This window comes from Pleurodeles waltl, chromosome 3_1, assembly GCF_031143425.1.
Source record: "Pleurodeles waltl isolate 20211129_DDA chromosome 3_1, aPleWal1.hap1.20221129, whole genome shotgun sequence".
Lineage (NCBI taxonomy): Eukaryota > Metazoa > Chordata > Amphibia > Caudata > Salamandridae > Pleurodeles > Pleurodeles waltl.
The window spans coordinates 790,132,394-790,155,256 of record NC_090440.1 but is presented as its reverse complement, the minus strand read 5'-3'; the positions used below and the strand labels follow the sequence as shown (position 1 = coordinate 790,155,256).

At 44.5% G+C, this 22,863-nt stretch overlaps 1 protein-coding gene and 1 long non-coding RNA gene across 2 annotated transcripts in view; one reads left to right on the top strand and one right to left on the bottom strand.

The window, feature by feature from the left end:
• Positions 1–22,863, top strand: part of SWAP70 (switching B cell complex subunit SWAP70) — a 361,445-nt gene that overhangs the window by 329,284 nt on the left and 9,298 nt on the right. The gene's annotated exons all lie outside the window — the stretch shown is intronic.
• Positions 3,858–4,927, bottom strand: LOC138284624 (uncharacterized). Its single transcript, XR_011201431.1, has 2 exons — positions 4,801–4,927; positions 3,858–4,123 (listed from the first exon to the last, which is right to left on the bottom strand). It is a non-coding gene; the product is annotated as an uncharacterized lncRNA (long non-coding RNA).

Below are 22,863 nucleotides of genomic sequence, written 5' to 3'. Positions count from 1 at the left end.
CCCACACACTCTAACATATATTTGCGGCTATTGACCGCCATGGTTAAGGAATTTGGGGTACCCATCATCTCTTATGCTGATGACACAGAGCTGTGGTCTCCCTAGCCTCCAATAATGGTACCCAGCAGAGGCTAGGGCCGTGGCTGGAGAAGGTAGCCCAATGGATGGCAAGCTGCTCCCTGAAATTGAACAGAGACAAAACGGAGCTACTTATGGTGGGGAATGATGCTTCCCTCTGCACTCCGCTGTCCGCATTAGATTGGCCTAAGAGCCTAGGGGCCCCTCCTGTGCCTTCAAATCCTATAAAAAAGCCTTGGACTATAGCTGGACAGTTCTCTGTCAATGGAAACACAGGTAAAAAAAAAACCTGACTTTTACCTGTTTTGCTTTGCTAATAACACTGCACAAAATACTGGACCTCCTACCTCTGGCATCCGGAAGAATTATGGCCAAGGCTAATAATATTGTCACGCCTGGACTACGGAAACCCCCTGTACATAGGCTCACCTAAGTCAGTCCTAAAGAAACTTCAGGTGGTACAAAAATGCCACATTCAGGACCATGTTAAAGCTACCTAAGCAAGCCTCAGTGAAAGAGGCTCTGGCTTTACTGCACTGGCTACCGGTGGAGGAAAGAGTAAAATGTAAGGTGCTGTGCATTACTTACAGAGCAGTCAACCATAAGGGGCCAAAGCTGATTAGGGACCTTCTTACTCCCTATATTCCTACTAGGACGTTAAGGTCCTCTTTCACTGGTCTGCTGAAAGTTCCTCAGATTCAGAGGGCCCGAAGGGGAGGAAGATCTTTTTCCTATATATCCCCAAAACTTTAGAATGCCTTGCCGAGTGGACTCAGAATGGAATCTAATGTAATTATTTTTAGGAGACTTCTTAAAACCTGGCTCTAGGTAATTTATTGAACACATGGTAACAGGACTGTCTATGCTTACTTCACAGCGCGGGTAAGCCTTCGGGTAGCCGTGAGCTTTATAAACCTCAATAAGATAAGATACTCTTCGCGGCTGCTTGGTCATCACTACTTCACAGATGGCCTTTTTCTATATTTACTACATGATCAATGGACAGACCCTTTTCTCATAAATGCTCACTACCCATTTCCACCCTGCATTACGTGAACCCTTCTTTGGTCTGTTTACATCTGGTGTCTGACATTGGGGGAGGTGTGTAAAACTGGGCTCAGATCCAGAAACAGCTCTCCTGTTACCAATGGGATTCGTAAAGAGCATTCACTTTTAGGTCCCTTCAGGTAGAAATGTTGCTCATGGCCAGGTAGCCATTGGGAATCTCTACACATAACCTAATCCTTCCAGAGCCAGTAGGGAAGTTCAGATGTCCTGAGAAGCTAGGGTGTCTTTGATTCCCCATTTCCTGTAAAACTAAATGTAGGAATTATGCAGAAATTAGACTAGAGGTGGTTGGGCGGTGATTGTTTCCTAGAACTCCCTACAATGGTTTAGCACTAGGGTAATTTCTAGCTTTTGGCACGTGGTCTGTGTTTTACAATTGAATTGCCTTTTATCATAGGGGAAATATATTTTAGTGCTGAGTTGACTGTAAACTGTATATATCTCTGATAAACTATACTTTCTTAAATGAGCTTCTTTCAGCCATTTGCTAGAGACTTTGTCAATTACATCTTCACTTACCCAGGTGCAGTACTCCTCACACCTAATGGTGTTGGATGTTAGGTGTCTCCTTCGGTCTCCACTCCAGTGCTTTCATTTAACTGCATACGAGCCTGTTTTTCATCTATGGTCCTCTCGTTCTACTCCTTCTGGTTCCCTCTTGAGTGTCTTGATTTAATGTGTAAGCCATGCATGCAATAGCACATTATCCCCCCGACCTATTGGCTTTGTCAATGCTTTTTTTATGTCATGCTGTCTGTGGGTAGGCATATTTTGGAGAAACAGGCAAGTTCACCCTTTCTTAACTCGGAATTCAGCCTGTTTTAGTTATATAATTGTTTTCTGTATTTTATCTCTAGCCTTTTCACCAATTACCATGTATCCAAACTATTCAAAGGAAAACTGACCACCTGTATGATTGTCTTAAACCATTATAGTCCACTCAACAGTTGCTGTGGAGAGACACCCACCCTGGCATTACTTCTCTTTGCTATAATACCTTAACTGATCTCCTCCCACATAGTCTGGCCGCACGACTGCCTGTTGTACAGCAAGGAGTAGATTGGCCACCAGCATTGTGGAATGTGGTATCAAGAAGTGGTACCACTGTGATGCTGTCTTTAATGCACAAGTTCTTTCATGGTTATTGGTCTGCATCCCATGACAATATGAGGTTCGATATTTACTTCTTTAACAACCACCATTTACACTCTATTTTGGCATCAAGTTAAGAAGTAAGAAGGCATCCTCTAGAAAGAACTGAACTCTCTGCTTGCTACCCTAAGAGTGAGTTTGGTGTCCATCCTATGGGAAAGAGAGAGTACTAGAGGCAATCTTATCCTTCAAGGTCTCTGCTGCGGTGATTCTGCCCTCTTCCCATACTGCACCTGTTCTCTGCTTTCTCCTTGCACCACTTCCATACCCCAGTCTGTTTCCTTTGGGCATCCCTCACTGAGGTTCGGTATTGCAGAACAGTCCTGCCCTATGCTCCAGGTGCACTGGTTTTGTGGTATCCAGGCGTTCATTAGGCTGAGGTGTAAAAGGCCTGAGACAGGGTCACCTGAACTTCTCAACCAACCTTTATAACCCCTCATTTAAGGGCGTCTCAACCCAGAGTCGAGGCAAAGAGTTGATAGGACAAAAGCCTCTTCTCTGTTTGGATCTAGGGCTAGAAATGCTGCCCAGTTGGATATCTAGCAGGGACACTCAATGGCAGATAATATGCACCCTCCCCTACAAAACCTCTTTCTCCTCTGACAGCGCTGAATCTCTGCTCTTATCTCCCTTCCCCCTCCCCATACACCTCTGACACTATTTTAATTACCTACTCATGCGCCTACTCATTATCATGCTCACCCTACACCTTTGCTATGTCTTGATCCCCTACCATCATACTTACCCCTCACTACCCCCTCCTCTTTGTATCCATCCCTCACATTCATTCACACTTTTTCTCTACTCACTTTAAATCCCTCCACCCTCACCTCCTTCCTTTCATCTGTCATCTCTCCCTGCTCTTCTAAGCCTGCACTTCATCCTCTCCCACATCACCTCACTGCATCCTTCCAGCCAAACTTAAATCTTCCCCACCTCAGTCCATCCAAAAACCTTCTCCTCCCAGAACTAAAACTGCAACTAAGTGTTCCTCCCCTCCTTGCCTCACAGGCTTTTCTCCAATAACAGTAATCAACTCCATCCCTCTCTCCTTAAGGTCCCAGACCACTTGAATATTTCTCTAATCCATCACCCATATCATCCTACAACATCAACACCAGAAAACACTACTACCACTCTAAAACCATCCCTCATGCTAAAAGAACTTCTATATGTAAAATATTTTTGGCAAAGCCAAATTCCCTCCCATTCCACATGCCAGCATGCAATGACTAAAAGACTAACAATAATACAAATATGTCTCTTTTGCACACATTCTCGCTTCACTCCTCCCGGGCACCAAACACTACAACCACTCATCCCACTGAGGCACAGCACCGTGTCCCACTTACCCATTTCTCATAAATTGAAGAGTGCTGATCAATGAAACTAGACCTTTATGATCTACCACCTCTTCTCATTCAGACACCTTCAACAAATGCAAAAGAAACATACCCAACCACACCTTGATGGTGGAAAGAGAGAGGGCCAAAGCTACATGAAGCCATCCAACTTGGTTATCACACCATTATGCACAAATGCATAGGTAAAAGAGGAGGTAGTCTGGCTATGTTATTTATTTAATGGAATTTTTTTTATGTCTTTGTCTTTTGCTTCGTATTCTCTTCACAAAGATGTAGTCAAAGTTAGATCCAACAAATTAATCCATAATTTCATTTACAAATAAATGCTTCATCATTCTGAATCGGCCATCACATATCGGTTCATCAGTTCCGTATTGACCTCCCAGTCAACAATTATGTGCTCATCTATCCCATATTGATCTCACAGCCAACACGTCTTTCGTCCATCGACTTCATCAGGGCTGAAATATCATACAGAATGAATTAATTAGCCTATAATCACCATATGCCAAAAGATATTTGAAAAACCCTATCCTGAAAGGGTAGGATGGAAAGTAACAGAACCACTCTATAAAACCAATGTTAGAATAGATCCCATGGGTGGGGGTAGTTTCATGTTAGTAATAATACAATCCCAATGTGAACTCTAAAAACTCATCAGTGTGCCACCGAAAACCAGAAAAAAAAAACATGTGAACCCTAAATTGCTGAGACTATAATTAACAACGCACTTGCACCCTACCAATAATTGATATAAGTTAGAATTATTAGTCAGTGTGTATTACAAACGGCCACTTTCTGTGTAACACTGTGTCTAACTTAATTTAGAACACCCTAGGCCTCCTATACCAATGCATTGTTTATGTGAGACACTCGTGTTAAATACCTGGAAATCACTCGCAACGTGGGACAAATCCCAATAACTATAACCATACGATATTGCCTGCGGGAACCAATGGTCCTTTCCTCTCAAATTATGTGCTGAACAACAAAATAAAGAAAACCACATGAACATTATCAAATATAAACAACTTGTAATCGGAGTGAATCGTGTGCCGTGTAACGGCCAACGAGCTCCGTAGAACTATGGTAATGTACACAGAAATATTCCAATTTGGTTGATACATGTATTACCCACCTGAAATAATGTCTGGGCATAACGTGTTTCACCCTGTCAAGCCCTCGATTCCCGATTCTGAAGACGGTCGCGAGTACGCTAACGCTACCGCGGCCGGAAGTATCCTATTTATGGACCAATTCAAAAATAGAAAAAGGACTTTTGAGACTTCTTATGCCTTCATCTGCACAGAAGAAGGACTAACAATTACAAGTCCATCCCTGGCAAAGAATACAGCCCGCATAAGAAGACTGCAAAGAATTGAGATTTTCCTAGCCTTGGTGTCTGAAAGGCTAGATTTTATTAAAGACACGGAGGCGAGTATTATGCAGTCTTTTCTTGCTTTAATTACGAACAGCAGCCAAGCAAGAACTACAGTATCCAGAAACAAAAGAACTACAAAATGACCTCATAGTGTAGCAACCAATGGGATATCACAATGCACTACTAATATCTTAACTGCGAGCAACAAGTCCTCTTTTCTTGATGCGAACTAAAGAGGAGAAGTAACCAAAACAATCACATAGAACATAAAAACCAAAGTCATAAAGTCCATGCAACCATCTCGAAGATGACGGAGACCAAAGGACGACTGGAGGGCATAGTCGATGTCGCACAAATCCAAGCTTGGTAAGAGACGTTGGTGTGTATCACGCTGAGCCAACACCGGAAGAGGGAGTTGGTACTGAAAGAGAGAAACAGGGCGGGTTAAATCGTGGTGGGATAATACTCGCCTCCGTGTCTTTAATAAAATCTAGCCTTTCAGACACCAAGGCTAGGAAAATCTCAATTTTATTACAAGACCGGAGGCTCCTATTATGCATGTTCAAAGCATTGCAATCACAGAATCTGAGACATGAGAAATCGGTTTACAATAAAAAGTTCTAAACGTATTTTCATTCGACCAGTCTGCAGATCTGAGAATATCCTGTAAAGAGGAACCTGCCCAAAAAGCACTAGAGGCCATAGCCCCCTTGGCCGAATGGGCACCAAAGGCACTAATATCAATGCCAGCAAGGGACATAACCCATTTAACCCAACGAGCCAGGGTAGGGGAAGACACAGGAAGGTGAGGTTTCTGAAAGGAAATAAGTAGTTGGGATGAAGAGGACGATCTCAAATCTGCAGTACGGGTTACATAAGTTTTTAAACAATTTGCAACACATATATTGGGTTGAGAGGGAAAATATGGATAATTAATACTAGACAAGTTGGTTTTCGTACGTTTTTTGATCTGAAACGAAACACCAAGGGGAGAAAAGAAAAAGGAAGTAACATCCAGTGCTCTAACATCTGAGATCCGCTTGATAGAAACTAAACATAAAAGCATGGTTAACTTAGCCGAAAGCTGTTTGAGAGATAATAATTCATTATCAGGCCACGAGGTAAGAAAACGCAACACCAGAGTAACATCCCACATAACATTATATTTAGGAGACGGTGTATTAACGTATCTTACTCCCTTTAACAATTGACAGACCAGGGGATGCTCTCCAACTGGTCTACCATCAACTCTTTGATGCTCCGCAGAAATGGCAGATCTATACAAATTAATAGTGCGATATGCCTTACCTTGAGAAGCCAAAGAAGCCAAAAAATTTATAATTAATACTACATTCGCTGAAAAGGGATCTGAATTCCTGTCCAGGCACCAGCTGCACCAAAGGGACCAAGCTGACTTATAGGCCCTGGAAGTTCCCGGGGCTCTGGCCTGCTGGATAAATTGAACAGCGTCCTCCGAAATTCCTGGGACTCCCCAGGACGACCCGAAACTTTCCAAGCTATGAGGAACAGGGATCCGTCGAGAATCAACTGATGTTGATGGCCCTGAGGATTCAAGAGGAGATCGGGAAATTGGGGCAGCCAAAGAGGCGGAGCGATCGCCAGCTCTAATAAAGTCGGATACCACGGTTGGGTCTGCCAGAAAGGAGTTACAATCACCAGAATAGACCGTTGCCTGCGCACCTGAGCGAGGACTCTGGGGATGAGAAGGAAAGGGGGAAAAGCATATAGAAGGGAAGTCGGCCAAATCTGAAGAAAGGCATCTGTGGCCAGGGCTTGTGGATCTGGCCTCCAACTGAAATATGAAGGAAGGTGAGAATTGAGGCGAGAAGCAAACAGATCTATAGACATTTCTCCAAAGACAAAAGAAAGGTGACTGAACACAGAAGGGTGCAGTTGCCAATCGCTGGAATCGTGAAGGTGTCTGGAATACCAATCCGCTACTGTATTGAATCTGCCTGGCAGGAAAACCGCCTTGACTGAAATCCGACGAGGCAGACAATATTCCCAAAGATGTTTTGCCAGAGAGGAGAGTATCTTTGACCTGGTACCTCCTAGGTGATTGATGTATCTGACCGCGGACAAATTGTCCATCCTGAGAAGGATGGTGCAACTTACCCTGTTCTTTGCAAAAGTGCGGATGGCAAAGGAACCTGCAAGCATCTCTAAACTGTTGATGTGCAAGAAGGACTCCTTCAGAGACCATGCGCCCCCAGTCGAGAACTGACCACATCTCGCGCCCCAACCCGTCCGACTTGCATCGGATTCTAATACAAGATCTGGGGCGGCAGAAAAGATAGTTCTGCCGTTCCAGGCATCTAGATGGGTTAGCCACCATTGAAGCTCTTCTTTGGATTCGGCATCTAAGACCAAGGGATCCGAATAAGCGAGACCCTTGTGAAGATGACGTATTTTGAGCCGTTGCAGGGCTCGATAATGTAAAGGACCTGGGAAGATTGCCTGAATGGAAGAAGCTAACAGACCTACCAGGCGTGCCAGATTTCTGAGAGAGATCTGCGGAAGGGAAAGGGAGTGACGAATCTCCTTCTTGATCAATGAAACCTTGTGTTGCGGGAGCTGCAACACCGATAGAGTGGTATCTATTCGAAAACCGAGAAACTCCAAAGATTGAGTCGGAACTAAAACCGACTTTTGTACATTGATGAGAAAACCTAAATCGCGAAGGAGGTTTAGACACAGTTGAAGATGATCTAGAAGTAGATTTTTGTCCTGTGCCATCAAAAGGAAGTCGTCCAAATAGAGAATTAAACGCACCCCGTGAGACCGGAGAAAGGCTGCGACGGGTTTGAGAATCTTGGTGAAACACCAAGGAGCGGAAGAAAGGCTGAAAGGAAGAACTCGAAAGTGGTAAAAAGAGTCCTGCCATTGGAATTGAAGAAACTTCCTGTGTGAATGATGAATTGGGACTGTGAGATAGGCGTCTTGCAGATCCAGTCTGACTAGCCAATCTCGGTGAAGCAAAATGTCCCTGAGATGGAGAATAGTCTCCATCTTGAAGTGACGATAGATTATAAAATTGTTGAAAGCCTTGAGATTCAACACCAGACGAAATTTGTGATTCTTCTTCTGAACTAGAAAGATGGTGCTGAGGAAGCCCGAAGAGTCGAATTGAACAGGCTCTATTGCGCACTTGGCCAGGAGAGATTGGATTTCGACGCGCAAAAGCTCGTTTTGCTCTTGGGAAAAAACTAGGGGTATAGGGACGCGACTCTGAACTGGCATCTGATAGAATTCTAACTGGTACCCTTGAACAGATTGAATCACCCAGGGATCTGAGGTGAGAGAACGCCATGAATCGAGACACAGAGCTAATCTGCCCCCTACAGGAGGAAGGCCAGAAGCGGAAATACTTACCGGAGGTTTGGTCTCCCCTGCTGGAGTAACCTCTGGACCGGTAGCCTCTTGAACGACGGGGATAGAACTTCGGTTTGTATCCTGAATAAGATTCAGGTTGAGATTGCTGGTTGAAGGAGTCTCTGTTGGAATATTGATTCCTGATGGAGCGGCCGGCAAAGCGACTCCTGCCTCTGCCGGCCCTGGCAAAAACCCGAGACGAAAAAATTTTCTTCATCGAAAGCTGGGCCTTATCCAGAGAGGCAAAGGTGGACACATATTTGCCCAAATCTTTAATAAAAGAATCTCCAAATAACAGGCCTTTGGCCAAAGGACCCTCATCTTTTGAGGCCAGAGAAGTTAATTTGGGATCGATCTTTAAAAGCAGACTCTTCCTCCTTTCAATCGAAAGTTGAGTGTTGGCGTTCCCCAGCATACAAATAGCACGTTGCGCCCAGTTTGAAAGGACCTCCGGATCAATAGGGTTACTATCCATTTTTGCTTCTTCCGCCAAATCAAAAATTCTGGTGAGAGGGCCCACCAAATCAAGAAGCTTGTCCTGGCAACCCGACCAGGCTCTATCCACGCCCTTTTTGGGATCCTTGCCGAATTTTGAGAAGAACATCAGCATGTTAGGATCAATTACCGGAGTTGCTGTTATATTATCCGGAAGAGAGGGACGAGGACACTCTGACTTGAGTTTATTACGAGCGGCCTTATCCAGAGGGTGACGTAAAAAGAAAGAAACATAATCCGCCACATGCTCTGATGGGTACCACTCCTTTGAATTTGGATGGACCATGAAGGAGGGATCAAATAAGGGTTCACCAGCATGGTCGACTAAATCGTGAGACACTAGGTGTACGTCACCACCGTCAGGAGGAGAAATTCTACGCCTTTTCTCCAGAGACCCATAAGAAACTGGATCTTCTGATCCGTCCACATCGCCCTCATGGCTGGAAACATTATCATCGTCATCCGTGTCTCTTAACTGCGAAATATATAAAGGAGGGGGACCCGATTTATAGACCTCTCGGGTGGAAGGACCAGGGGAAACGCCTTTGGACGTCATTGGGATAGTGGTCGCACGTTTCCTGCTCTTATTAAGAGGCAACTTGGAAGAAGACATCATCTTTGAAACCGAGGCTTCAAAATTTTTAGTAACCTCAGACATGGAAACTGAGACTGCCTGCTGTACAGAGTCCCTTATGAAGGACTTCAAACTCTCCTGAAACACCTGGGAATCCTCTTCCCCAGCCATAATTTAAAAACACTGGTCACCGAAGGGTTAATTTTTTGAGGAAAAAGAAAAAAGGAGTGTCTGAAGGGGCGGGACCGAGCCAAGGGAGGCGGTTCAATGCAGTCGAAGTCGACTGCCAGACGTGGGCAGGAGTTGAGAATGCCAAACGAGACAAAGTGAGCCAATTATGCTCAAATAGCAAGCAAACCCGGTCGGAAATAAAGATGCGACGCGAGTATCAGCTGACAAGGTATGCCGGCCCAAAGAAGGTGAGGAATGCTACGCACGCGCTGAAAGGAATGCGACGCGCTCGAGCGCGCGTCCTCAACGGCCGAAGACGGCCGTTGAGAGACGCTGTGTCGGAAGGACAGAGAAAAGGACGCGCGTTCCCTTATAATAACCGCGCGCTAAACACACAAGTTTCACAATGCAATGGTAATATAGAAAAGCACAATAAATAACCGAGCAAGTAATGCAGGTACTTATCTTGACTGCGAGCAGCAAGAAAAGAGGACTTGTTGCTCGCAGTTAAGATATTAGTAGTGCATTGTGATATCCCATTGGTTGCTACACTATGAGGTCATTTTGTAGTTCTTTTGTTTCTGGATACTGTAGTTCTTGCTTGGCTGCTGTTCGTAATTAAAGCAAGAAAAGACTGCATAATAGGAGCCTCCGGTCTTGTAATAAAATTCGGAACTCTGCTGCAAGTCCACTCTCTATGTAAAGGCACAAGCCGAAATCTCCCCTCTCCTGAAGGCCCCCACTGGTCACCTGTCACTAAAAGATGTTCCTTCAAGCTGCTATAGATCACTCAGAAGGAAATAAATGGCTATGGCCCACTAGTCATCAGGACAAATCAACAAATATGTCCATCCGACATACCTATGCTGGCCTAGAGTAGCACCTCTTGTAACAATTCCAGCCTACACAAAAAAGAAAACATTGTTCATACAAATTTCTCAGCACAGGCAGACAAGTTGTGGGACTCTTTACCAGCAAAAATAAGGGCCCCTGAGAACTATATGACTTTGAGAATACTGGTCAACAGGTAGAGAACTGGCCCTTTCCTCCTTTTTTATACAGGACCACAAGGTCCCCAAGAAGATATGAAAGAAACAGACTTCCACACGTCCATTTTCTGCATTGTCCTCCATTACTCCCATCAACCCTTGCATGCATTGGCGTTCCACATTTACCTTTCTTCCCTCATCTATTCCACCAATCAACCAGACTTATAACAGCGCGTTGAACTCTTCTCAGTCTGTCTGCTCATTGCCATTAGAGATACACGCCTAAACTTCATGAATGTCTACTACAGGGAAACCAGAGTAAATGCATGGGATTTTTTTTTAAATTAGCAAAATAACTGAAAAGCTAGGAAAGTAGGTTAAAGCTAATCATCTGCCAGATCACCACAAACCGTGGGTTTTGGAGTAACATGCTAATCGCCGTAAGTGAGTCAGCATCAATTCGGGAGTAGTAGGTGCCATATAAATGCATTAACAATTACAGTACTTCATCTTTTTCAGACGTCTGTGAGCAGGATGGCAATTTTGCTTGTTCACAGTGTGCACATCTGCCTTACAAAAATGTTCTCTTAATTTCCCGGGCTAATGGGATAGTGTGCTATTTATTTTGAAAAAAAAGCATTATTTTACCTTTGGTAATTTGATTTTTGTCCTTTTTTTAAGTAAACCTTTGGCCTAGAAGCTCCTCCACATTGCCACCAGATAGTTTCTCCATTCCGTCTCTTACTCGAGATTTGCTTTTTGCACTTTCATAGATACAGCGCAAACTCGATACGAAGGTATTGGAGCGCTTTACATGAAGGGGGTGGAGGGGGGGGTGGGGTGGGGTCGTGATTTGCCCAGTATGCTGAGCCAACACCGAGACTCGCACCAAGCTCCCCAGGTCCATATTCGGCAGCTCTGGCCGTTACGCCATTTTTTTTCTCTCTCTCTCTCTTTTCAGTTTTCTCTACTCATTTGTGTCCATTCTCTCTTTTACCTGCCATAATGCGGGGGGAGGGACGTTGTGTGTGTGATATTACTCTTAGTGCTGTAATGAGAGCTGCTGCCCCTGAAGATAGATTTTTATTTATTATAACGAGTCTGTCTACATCCAGCCTGTTGGTAACTAGCACCCTCTGGTGGAAAATTAAGAAATTACTCTCATCAGGTTAGGACCCACCAATAATAATTGCCGATATTTTTTTCAAAAACACCTATTTTGTGCACTGTATTTGCATTGAACGCTGTTAATATTTTCTTTGTAAAAACTGTCTCTGTACTTTCTCTATGCGCAGTTAGTTCCTGTATAAAGAAAAATGCCTACCATACGGTCATGCGTACAAGGTGCAACTTCGTTATTTTCTTAAGGAAAACATGCAAAGTGTATTGTAGTGCTTGCTCTGCCCGCTTTTATTTTCTGTACCAAAGCTTGCTTTATACACTGTAGTGTTCCCACTTTACAAATGCCTGCATTGCAGGCTCTTGTAGTTGCTGGTTCCGCTGGGGTTATTTTCTTCATAAAATCTTGTGTGGCATACTGCAGTGTTTTCTGTGTGTGCTACTAGGTTATCTATCTCCTGTGCAAGAGCTTACGTTGTATGGATTGGTATTTGTGTGAACTGCTTTGTCATGCTTTTTTGTAAATCTTGCTTTGTACGTTGTAGTGCCTGACGCACGAACTGCTATTTTCTTTACAAAACTCTGTTTTTTATACTTTAATTCTTACAATGTACACTGTCATTTTCTTTACTAAAGCTTTCTTTGTATTGTGTTATGTCCACTGGCTTTAGCTCCTGTAATGCGAAACCTTGTGTGGCTGTGTGCCCTCTTGTGTGTGTTCTAACTCCGCAGTATTTGTTCTGTTTTCTTTCAGAATTTGAGTATTTCTCATGTCTGTCACGTGTACTGGTGTCTTGCTTTGCTTGCTACGGGCACCACGTGCTAGGCAGCCATTGTCTGGGCAAAATGGGCTGCATTCATCCGAGCTCACGCATACGCAGCCATGCAGCGACAACAGGCATTGGCAAATGGAATATATTTGCAGACAACAACATATTTATTGGCTTTCTCGATGCCTGTTTTCCTACATCGATTTTTTGTTTTTGTTTTTTGTTTAACTTTTTCTCATGTACCTCGAACGGCGCGTCGTGAAATAGTGCACGTGATTGACTGATCTAGTATTGCTCTGTTCTTCCAGGTTTGGACTGGTTCAAGAGCACAGAGATGAATTTCATGCTCGGTATCAAGGTTACAATTTTTAGACGATCTGTAACTTGTGTAAACATTTTTATTGTTTTGCATTGATTTATTCAGTGTACCAGCTGCCTCGTTTCCTGCGCTCATTATATTCTTATCAAATGCATATAAAGGTCTCTGATTAGCAGTTTTTCCTAAAACTTTCCTAGCTAACTTCGACATGACAGTCCCTTGAAGCATCTCAACAAGAGACAGGATCAATTGTCATTACCTAGAGTCCGATTTTGAACCTAGGATTGTTTAACAAGTGTAGGCAAAACTGAGGTATCCCAAACATTTGGACTGAAGGAATGTGTGAGATGTTTAACAAATTCACATTTTTTATCCACAAAATTTGAATTTTTACTTGTAAAGTGATTTACGCACCTCTAAACTTACACCAGTATGATATGGTTTTACTGCTATATGAGAAAATGCCACTGATGAGTCAGGACGTACTCCAGAATTACCTGGACATAGGTGAATACCCTCAAACCTTTAAGTCGATACACAATAAAAAAAATTCAAGCTTACGCGTTAAGAATTTTCATTTCTATTAAGGACACGGAGGCGAGGATTATGCTTATCTTTCTATGCTTTATTTTACACAGCAGCCAATAGGAGAAGATATTATTAAATGAAAACATATCCCAGCATTCATGGTAGATACAACACAACCATAGAGAACACAGAGTATATAAACTGTAGAGGCAAATGAACTTCCTCTTTCTTTGCGAAATCTCAGTCAGTAAAAGTCAATAAAGTGTATCAACATCGAACCCAACAAGGACACAATCCAAATATCCAGGGAAACACAGCAACTTCGGGATAAGGAATGATGCAACATCAAATCTGTTAGAGTCCCAAGCATGAAGAGCTTCAATTCTGATCAACACCTGAGAAGGGAAGAAACGAGAACTAATCATAGTATATGTCATAGAACTAATGTCCACAACTTACATGCACTGATAACATCACTGGGTGGGTAAGACAATGAGACATAATATGAAAACAGTATACTTAACTCGTAATCAGAGGTCTTATTGTCCACTAGGGGGGATAATCCTCGCCTCCGTGTCCTTAATAGAATTGAAAATTCTTAACGCGTAAGCTTGAAATCTTTTTATTCTATGTCAGGACCGGAGGCTCAGATTATGCTAGTTCAAAGCTGATCAACTACGATTGATGCAATGTCTAGAATGGGCTTATGATGGAAGGTCTTAAAAGTAGATTCCGAAGACCTGTCTGCCGCCTTCATAATGTCTTCCAACCTCATGCCTAAAAGAAAGGATTTTGAAGCCATAGCTCCATGGACTGAGTGAGCTCCAAACATGGAGACATTAATCCCTGCTTCAGAAAGAAGCCATCTGATCCATCTGGCTAGGGTAGCCGACGAGACTGGCTTGAAAGGCTTCTGCAGTGCAATCAACAATTGACCTCTAGGGTCTGTACGAAATTCCTCTGTGGCCGTTTCATAGGCCTTTAAACATTGTACTACACATAGTTTGGGATTATGAGGGAAGGAAGGGTAAAACACAGAATTGGTGCCCGTCTTAGTACGTTTGGAAATCGAAAAGGAAACTCCTGTAAGAGAAAAAATCCTGCCCTCCAGGTCAAGGGAACACACGTCAGATACTCTTTTGCATGAAATGAGGCATAGTAATAAGGTTAATTTGGCCGAAAGTTGTTTGCGTGAAAGGAATCTATTGTCTGGCCAAGAAGAAATGAACGTAAGAACTACGTTGACATCCCAAAGGGAAGAATATCTGGGACGCGGGGGGTTCAACAGACGAATGCCCCTCATTAATTTGCAGACAATAAGATGCTCACCAATAGGTTTACCTAAAACTGGTAAATGACCTGCTGAAATGGAGGATCTATAATTATTGATCGGTCTGTAAGCTAGGCCTGCAGCTGCCAGTGAAGCCAGAAAATTGACCACTAAACTGACATCAGCATTAAAGGGATCGGAATCCCGTTCCTCAACCAATGAACCCATTGCTTCCAGGCAGAGGTATACTGCTTGTGGGTATTGGAGGACCGGGCTTGTAGGATGAAACTGGAAGCCTGTTCTGAAATGCCTGGCAAGAACCAATGTTGCCTGAAATTCTCCAGGCCACCAGGTGTAACTTCCCCTGAACAATCAAGGGATGCGGGGACCCCAGAGGGTCCAGGAGAAGGTTGTGAAGAGGAGGGATTAGGAGAGGGAAGTCGCACAGAAGGTCTAGTGCTAAAGGGAACCAGGCTTGAGCCCTCCAAAGAGGGGTTATCAACACAATCTCCATTCTCCGACGTCGGACCTGGGAAAGGACACGAGGAATCATGCTGAACGGGGGAAATGCATAAGCTCGATGGGGTGACCAGTCCTGGAGAAAGGCATCGGTGGCCATCGCTTCCGGGTCTGGTCTCCAGCTGAAGAAGAGAGGGAGCTGGCGATTCAATCTCGAGGCAAATACATCTATCAAGAAAGGGCCCCATTTCTGATTCAGAGTGGTGAACACTACTGGGAGGAGCATCCAATCGCTGGAATCCCGAAGGAATCTAGAATTCCAATCCGCCACCATGTTGCGAGCCCCCGGAAGGTACTCCGCAATCACAGAATTGCGATGTTGGAGGCAATATTGCCAGAAGTCCCTGGCAATGCGAGCTAAGGTCTGAGATCTCGTGCCCCCCAGTTTGTTTACATATCTGACCCCGGAGATGTTGTCCATTCTCAAGAGAATGCAACAATCCACCTTCAGAGGAGAGACACTCAGGATTGCAAAGGATCCGCCTAAAAGTTCCAGGCAGTTGATGTGGAGGCGAAGTTCCTCCTCCGACCAACGGCCTCCCGTGGTCACATCCCCGCAACGGGCTCCCCAGCCCTATCTGCTGGCATCCGACTCCAGAATAACATCCGGGGACGTGCCGAAAATCGCTCGTCCATTCCAGGCCTCCATGTGCTCTAACCACCAGGTTATCTCCGAGCGGACCTCTGGATTCAGAGGAACTAAGTCCGTATAAGACAAGCCCTTCTGGAGGTGAGAAATCTTGAGCCGCTGGAAGGCCCTGTAGTGTAGTGGACCCGGGAAAATAGCCTGGATCAAGGATGATAAAAGACCCACCGTCCTGGCTAAACTCCTCAATGACACCTTTCTGGACAAGAGTAGGCGCAATTCCTTCTTGATATTGCGCACCTTCAGAGGAGGAAGGATCAACTGAGCTGTCACAGAGTCTATCTTGAAGCCCAGAAACTCGATCTGTTGAGACGGGTGGAGACAAGACTTGGGCTGATTGATTATGAAGCCCAGATCCTGAAGAAGCTGGATTATCCAAGACAAATGGACTTGAAGGAGAAGGGGGTCTTGAGCCATAATGATCAGATCGTCGAGGTAAACTATCAGACGCACACCCCGTGCGTGAAGGGATTCCACCACAGGCCTCATCACCTTGGTAAAGCACCAAGGAGCGGAGGAAAGCCCGAAAGGAAGTACTTGAAACTCGAAGCATTGGTCCTGCCAGAGAAACTGAAGGAAACGTCGGTGAGGTGGGAAAATAGGAACGCTTAGATAAGCGTCCTTTAGGTCTAGCCACACTAACCAATCTGCCTCTTGCAGTATATCTCTGAGGAGATGGATTCCTTCCATCTTGAAATGTCGGTAGACCAGCCATGCATTGAATTCCTTGAGATTTAGGACCAAACGCGATCCTCCACCTTTTTGTCTACCAGAAAAATGGGGCTTAGGAAGCCCCTGGGATGGGGAACAGTTTGGCAAATAGCACCCTTCTTGAGGAGCGCCTGAACCTCCAAGTCTATGATGTCTAGCTCGGGACGGGAAAAATGGGGAAGAGGAGGGGGAAATTGTTGATAAGGAGTCTGGTAAAATTCCAATCTGAACCCTTGAACGGTTTGTAACAGCCAGGGGTCCCTGGATAATTTTTTCCATTCTGTCAAACAAGTCTGGACCTTGCCCCCAAGAATCACCTCTGAAGGGTGAATTTTCCTCACCTGAATTGGTGCGATCCTGGGTATCTCCTTGCTGACCTCTATATGAGTTCTTGCGGTACCGGCCCCTTCCTCCTCGGGGACGAGATGGATAGAAGGTGGAGCCTGATTGTTGATCTTTGTAATATCCACGGCCCCTGGACAGGGCATCTGCGCCTTGACAATAGGAGCGGCCAGACGAGCGACCCCGCAGACGTCCGGCTCTCCGAAAAAGAGTCTCTCTGAAGACTTTTTTGAGCGACAGTTGGGCTTTATCCATCGTATTGAAGGTCGCAGCAAATTTGGCTAAGTCCTTAATGAAGGGGCCCCCTAAAAAGGAGGCCCTGGGCCACAGGGCCCGCTTCATAGGTGGCGAGTTCAGTGAGCTGAGGGTCGATTCTCATTAGGATAGAGCGTCTCCTTTCCGTAGATAAGGCCACGTTGGCATTGCCCAGGTGACAAATGGCTCGCTGAGCCCACCCTACAAAGATGTCAGGGTCGATAGGGGACTGAGACTCCTTGGCTACGTAAGCCATCTCCAAGATTTTTGCTAGTGGGGCCGAGAGGTCCAGAAGCTTGTCTTGGCAAGAGCGCCAAGCACGGTCTAGACCGTTTTTGGGGTCTTTTACCCATTTCTTTAAGAAGGTGACCATAGTAGGATCAACGTCTGGTGTATCCGTGACCTTACCCTCCAAGTCTGGGCGAGGGCATTCAGCGCGAAGCCTGGCTCTCACGTCCTTGTCGAAACCCACTCTGATATGGTTTTGGAGGTATTCTGCCACCTCTGGCGGCAGGACCCAGCTTGAGGAGCGGGGGTGAATGATCTCCTCCAGGCTGAAGGTCAAGACACGTGGAGCTTTGGGAGGCAGGGCTTTAGCAGACTCCGACTTCTTGCGTTTGCTCGGGCCTGGCCGGTCCCCGAGGTCCTCCTCAGAATCCGATTCGGAAGAAGGTTTAGAGGACGACTGGTCTGAATCTGAACCATAAGTGTCTTGCGCTTGAGAGGAGCTATATCCGTGCTCCTTTTGAATGGAGGAAGCCAGTTTCTTGAATAGGTCGAAGTGGACCCAGGTCTTGGCTTTAGCCTTACCTTTGGAGGTAGAGGGCTGGTCAGATAATGCTTCATCCGAAGGCGCAATGTGGGGCAGCCAACCTTTTTGGCGCGCAAAGCTCTCAAAATGATGGGTGAGGGGCCCCAGAGCCTTTGCCAGTGCCTTATTTACCGAGAGCTGCACGGTATTGTCTAGCACGCCCACCAAATTATCATCAAGAAATGGAGCCTCACTCCCAAAATATTCATCGTCCTCATAAGTATATGACTGGGCCATAGTATCTCTGTCACGTGGAAAAAACGTGGATTCTGGGTAGTACAAGACTACAATCAGGGGGAGTGCAAACCCCAGCAGGCTGAAAGCAGCAGAGATAAAAAACACTGCTTTACAATGATTTAGAGTGTGGAGGGAGCCAGCCTGCAGCACTCTAGGCAGCGCCTAATCTAATATATCCAACTCTGGTCACAGAGTGATGCCAGGGCATCAGGGAGTGAGGAAGAGGCGGTCAGACAAAACTATAGGTAAAGATCACTAAGAATGCTGCAAACGCCTTAAAAAGGCTTCAGTAACCGTCGCCGGGAAATACGAGGCACTCGCACCGTCTCGTTCCCTGTCCGCGCATTTAAATTCAAAACGGGCACCAGGAGAAACGAGCAAGCGCTGGCGCGCGTTGTGAGAGGGCGCGCAACTTAGGAGAGCGCGCGCGCGTCAAGCCGCAGGCCAAAGAACAGCCGATCCGCCTCAACCTACGGAGAGAATCTCCGAGTCGGGAATGACCTGACACACTCCCGCTCCCACTCCACCGAAAATGCCGCGCGAACCAAACACCAGCGCGAAGAAATAAACACCGTAAGAAGGAACAGTGACAAGGTAGAGGCAATGTACTTAACTGGCTGCGGAAGCAGCAAAGAAAGAGGAAGTTCATTTGCCTCTATGGTTTATATACTCTGTGTTCTCTATGGTTGTGTTGTATCTACCATGAATGCTGGGATATGTTTTCATTTAATAATATCTTCTCCTATTGGCTGCTGTGTAAAATAAAGCATAGAAAGAGAAGCATAATCTGAGCCTCCGGTCCTGACGTAGAATTGAGTTTGTCTGGGAATAGATTCCTCCATAGGGAACAGTATTTTCTTTGTTGAGAAAAAGCCCCTATAAATGTTTTAACAATCAAATTTAACAAAGTATTTACACATAACCAAACGTACCCCCGTTATATTTATAAGTGTGAAAAGCCTTTTGAACTTGCAAAATTCTGGAAGCATGACTATTGCAACTTCATTGGAGTTCTCCTGGAGTCTTCTGTGAATTGCAAAGAAGTAAATAAAAATGCTTTAAACAACAGTGTAAGCATTATGCCCTTAAAATGGGTCACCTCCCCTCCTATTGAATGCAAAACATATATCGCATGAGTTGTCTGAGTTAATGTTTGTCCCTAAGGTGACAAACACCAAAGCCTCATTGGCTTCGAAGCAAACTGGGACCTTTTGAATTGTGATAAAACCTCATATCGTGTCTGCATTTACTTGTCTGTAGATGTGCTTTACCAATAAAATACTGTACTTGAGAAGATGTTCAATCAGTGGTGTGCCCAGGGGTGGTGCAACTTGCTCTTTCTCTTGGTTACACATCACACTATTCCATTTTTCCTGTACATTTGAAGCGCCCTCATAGACATGCTTTATCGTTGATGTAAAACACTTCTTAGGCTCATGGAATTAAAACATTTCACTTCTTGTGCGCGTCCCACCGTGGCTGCATATGCCCTCTCCTGCCAACAAATGGACCACCTGATTTGCCTATTTGCACTGATCAATGTGAACAAGAACATGTTTGACATTCAACGTTTTGATACAGGAACAGTTTTATTTCAGTAATTACTTTATTAGTTCTCCTGCACTGCAAACCTCCCTCCCAGTTTGCTTCATTTGCTGTCCATATATGACCCTCAGATAACACTTGTAAACTCCTTTGGTTCAGCACTTAAGTCATTTTCTTCATGAGTCCACCATAACCATCTTCAGTAGGTCCAGGACAATGAACCAGTTCACAGTGGATACTTAACATTATCTTCACCCATAGCAAGATTTGCAAAAGTAATTATGAGATTGCCACCAAACAGGTGTTCAATACTGACCAGAAGATTCTTCTCCTAGCGCAATGCCCTTTGCCCATCCACAGAGTATATTATATGGCTCCACCCATCACAGTGTGTTTTAATTTGCCACCCTGTGCACGCCAGGTATGTCCCCAGGTGGGCCTGTGCACACTGGGCCATAAGATCCAAGCTGCACTTCACCGATGAGGTCCAGCAAGGCTGGAACCAGTCTGCAGTTGCTGGTATTCCTGTTTTGAGCATATATCTTTCCCACTTGGTACAAGTTGATCAGTCAAACCATACGCCGCAAAAATCTCACATCTGTGATAATTATTAAAGTGACGGAGATGTGGTTCAGAGGTTTGGGCATCTGTACTGCCAGACCGGAGACTGTAACTCTACCCACCTGCCCCCTTTGGCTAAAAACACAAGAAGGTTCTAATAGATTATAATTTATGCAAACTCACAAATCGATGGTGTAATAAATAGGAGCAAAATCTGCAGTGTCAACAAAAGGAAAGACATCAGTAAGCTATGTGAACTTGAAAAATCTTTGCATATAGCTGTATTTAGCATGAGTATACCACAGTGATACAAGTAAAATGTGCTTAGTGCAAGAGTGAGAAAAATAGTTCAAAAGTATTTAACAGAAAAACTGTGAAGATGATTGCAGAATGTTTGGGTCAGGAAATGAGCGTTCAGGAAGATTCTCTGCGGACCAGTTTTGTCTTGAAGTCTGTGTTTTACACACACGTGTTGGCGGTGTTTTGCCCAGCAGTCCAATGACTGTGTAGGTCATCATCAGGATAGAAGGGATACAACAAGCGCACACTTGGTTCTGGTAATTCATGAAGATTTATGAATATCTTTGGACATATCTGCCAAATGTCAAAGGTTTGGGAGGCGGTGAGGAGCGTTGGCCTACTCAATGAGAAGTACTAGTCTAAGAATTAAAATGTGAAAATTAAGAAATAATTAAGGAAATTGAGAACTCAGCCCGGTGGGATATACAGTACACTGCCACTCAGTGTACACTTACCTAGAAATCAATTAAGTCAAGAGTTAGTAGTTACGGCTTCATAGTTGATTTTGATGGGCTTGAAAGGCAAACAGCAACATAGTGATTAAATGGAATTGCAAAAATAGGAACCCAAAAGTATAGAGGTGAGCTCATCTCATCCATGTGCATAAATTGATGCGCAGTATCACCAGGAAACAATCCAGAATCCACAGTCTGAAAAATGGAGGTAAGCCATTTCCAGCTAAAAAACACCTAAAAATAGGAAAAAAGAACTACGAAGCATTAGATTCCTATGAGCTAAACTTACCTCACTGCAGGGCCTGATATAAATCCAGGCACAGCTGCCTTGAGTGGCATGGGGTGGTGCTGGCGCATTCGAAAAGAGCTCTTTTCATGAGGAGGCCTCCGTTGCGGCAGTGCATCATATGTTGCAGGCGCATCAAAAAAGGATTCAGTTCAAAATCTCAAAAAGAATAAATACGAGAGCTAATTAAAGTCATTTTTTGTAATATGCAAATTATGTACAGAGAAGAGGGTAAAAAGAACAGTTACAAATACAAATTAGAATTAATAACAAATAGGAAGAAAGGCACCCCAGGTGAGATGGTGTCAGGATGCAAAGTGCAGTACAGAAAGAGGTTCTCCATTATATTGCGACTGTCTCCAGAATATGTATAGCGAGAACGCAAACACGTACATTGAAAAGACCTCACAGAGAGGGACATATGAAAATACATACACATCTGGATCAGCTGTTCTAGTCTGGATGGTACGGGTCCTAGCAGTGTGTTAGGATTTAGTCATGACTGGATAATTTGCCATGCTTTGTTTCAGATCCCGAGGCCCTGGTGGTAACCCTTGTCTGGGGTTCTCATGTTTTCCTTTTCCAGGTCTGTAAATTCCACAGGATCTGCAGGAAGCTGTAAACTTCGGGGTGCTCATCACTGTGGGGGATCTGCCTTATGGAGAAATTCAAGGAATTCTCAAAGCACTGATTTATTATAAGACTCAAATATCAGCACTGATTCAAAACGTAATATTGCAGAATGTTTCCCTACCGTCCAAAATACATAGGATAGTCTCTTCCCACTTATGAAATAGGAGCATAATCCCAGTTGAATACCCCTCCGGCAGAAACTGCGCTTCTGTAAGGATGTTATGGGTGAGGAGATGCCTCCAGTAGATTCCCCTCTCTTCTGGGTCCAGCACCCCCGACACTCAATCATAAATCAGGCTTTTGGTGCATTTTACCACCCACATGAGTGATTCTCAGTCCATTGAGCGCAGAGGATGCAATTCTAAGTTGACCATATCAGGATTCTAAACCGTTCTGCACCATCATACCGGTGCGGCCTTGTTTATTTCTCTAGTGGTTTCTGTGCTGAAAGGACGGAGATAGACAGAGGTGGGTCATGTTTCAAGCATTCTCCAAGCATCACGACTTATTTCAGGGCAGGTGTGCATTGAGTAGAAGTCCTTACACGGGCAATGTCCTTGCACCCTGCCTTTCCAGTATTGGTGTTGCCTCCCAGTTCCACGTGTATCTGTTTTCATGAATGCAGAATCAGAAATTGTAGAGACACTGAACTTCAGGTAACCAAACGTTACATTTTTGGTGACTGCATGTTTTTTAGATAATTAATTACCAGAATTTTTCCTCTGTCCTTTTAATAGCAAATACAATCTTAATAACATCTTACTGGGAACTAAGTTGGTTTGCAGGTTGGGCATGATGGTTGAGGGAAACACTCTCTACACTGCTTTTTTGACAGGTTTGTTTTTAAAAGCAGGTTTTGTCACATGGTGGCATAGTCCCCTTTTGATTATT